The 2034-nt window shown below is 59.5% G+C and overlaps 1 pseudogene; it reads left to right on the forward strand.

Annotated features, from left to right (window-relative positions):
* The first annotated feature begins 67 nt into the window (after positions 1–67).
* On the forward strand, positions 68–1940 carry LOC102838628 (annotated as a pseudogene).
* The last annotated feature ends 94 nt before the right edge of the window (positions 1941–2034 follow it).

Consider the following 2034-nt stretch of genomic DNA (forward strand, 5'->3'; position numbering starts at 1 on the left):
TGTGTGTGTGTACACATGTATATATGTATATGTGCACATATATGTATGTGTGTATATGTACATATGCATGATATATATACATCCTACACGAACAGCCTTTAGGTACCAGCAGCCTGTTCCACTTCAGCATCCACACCTTTTCCTTCCCCAGACTCCAGGGCCCCTTCCTCCAGAGCCCCCCCTTCCCCATTGCCCCTCAGCTTGTCCTTGGACAGGTGCCACCTCCCATGCACACCCAGCTCTACCCAGGCCCCACACAAGACCCTTTACTCCCCCACTAGGTAACTCTGCCTTTCCCCAACCCTAGCCCCCTCCCCCCACAGCCTTCCCATCCCACCATGGCATAAACCCCTTCCCCGAGTCCCCTGGGCCCCCAGGCAGCCCCTCTCTCCTTTCGATGCCCTCCACCTGCCAGTCAGCCAGCCCAGGTCCCCACCTGGTGCCTTCTCCTGCCCCATCACCAGGGCCTGGCCCTGTGACCCCTCGACCTCCTGCAGGAGAGCTGCCCCCATACCTGGTCCGAGGCTCTGCAGCTGCAGACCTGCTCTCCTCCAGCCCCAAAAGCCAGCACAGTGGCTCCCAGCCTCCAGGGGGTGGACAGCCCCTGCTACAACCCACCAACGTAGCTGAAGCAGAGAGCCTTGGGCCCCAGACCCTTAGGCTGATTGAGCGGGACTATGAGCATCCTGAGAGACTCCGTCAGTTGCAGCAGGAGCTGGAAGCCTTTCGGGGCCAGATGGGGGATGCAGGGGCTCTAGACACTGGTGGCGGGAGCTGCAAGGTGCACAGAACACAATGCTCGGGGCCGTTCTTTCGCCATTGCCCGCTGCTACTCACTCAAGAACCGACACCAGGACTTCATGCCCTATGACAGCAACCCGGTGGTACTGCGCTCAGGTAAGGATGACTACATCAATGCCAGCAGCCTGGAGGGGCTCTCGCTGTACTGCCCGCCCTTGCCTGGCACAGCCTCTGCTCATGGTGCCCTGAGCTTGACCCTGAGCAGTGTCCGCACCACTGAAACCCACGTGGAGCGAGTGCTGAGCTTGCAGTTCCGGAACCAGAGCCTCAAGTGCTCTCTTGTACATCTGCACTTTCCCATCTGGCCTGAGCTAGGCCTTCCCTATAGTCCCAGCAACCTGCTTCACTTCCTCCATGAGGTGCATGCGCACTACCTGCCCCAGCGCCCCCTGCACATGCCCATTGTTGTGCACTGCAGCTCTGGTGTGGGCCACACGGGCGCCTTTGCCCTGCTCTATGGGGCTGTGCGGCTAGGTGCAGGCTAGGAACGGCATCCTGGAGCTGCCTCAACTGGTGTGGCGCTTGTGGCAACAGAGGAAACACATGCTGCAAGAGAAGTTGCACCTAAAGTGCTGCCACGAGGCTGTGGTGAAACACATGGAGCAGGTTCGGCAGCCTCCTCCCTGTAAGCCCTTAACCAGTACAGGCATCAGCCGGAAGAATCACCTGCCTGAGGACTCTCAGGACCTGGTCCTCAGCGGGAATGTGCCCATCAGTTCTATTCAAGCCGCCAATGCTAAGCCCAGCATCCGACCTTCAGGAGGCTTGGCATCCCAGACTACCATTCTGCCAGGCCCTGCAGAGTCCCCAGGCCCACCTAAGGCCAGTCTACCAGAACCCACCCAGCTCCCTCCCTCATCCCCACCCCCTCCTTCCTCTCCTCAGCCTGAGGACCCCCAACCTGAGGAGGAGCTTCTGGTGCCTGAAGCCCCCAGCCTGGGGCCCCCTCCTCCTCCCTAGAGCTCCTGGCTTCCTTGACCCCTGAGGCTTTCTCCCTGGACAGCTCCTTGAGAGGAAAGCAGCAGATGAGCAAGCAGAACTTTCTGCAGGCCCATAATGGGCAGGGACTTCCTGCTGCCCGGCCTGCCGATGATCCCCTCAGCCTTCTGGATCCACTCTGGACACTCAACAAGACCTGAACAGGTCCACGTATCTGGTCCTTACACTACATCTCCTCCACTGCCCACCTGCATGTGTCCAGAGTGGGCAGTGTTTCTCCTACCCCAATTCCTT

Source organism: Chrysochloris asiatica, unplaced genomic scaffold, assembly GCF_000296735.1.
Source record: "Chrysochloris asiatica unplaced genomic scaffold, ChrAsi1.0 scaffold00003, whole genome shotgun sequence".
Taxonomy (NCBI): Eukaryota; Metazoa; Chordata; class Mammalia; order Afrosoricida; family Chrysochloridae; genus Chrysochloris; species Chrysochloris asiatica.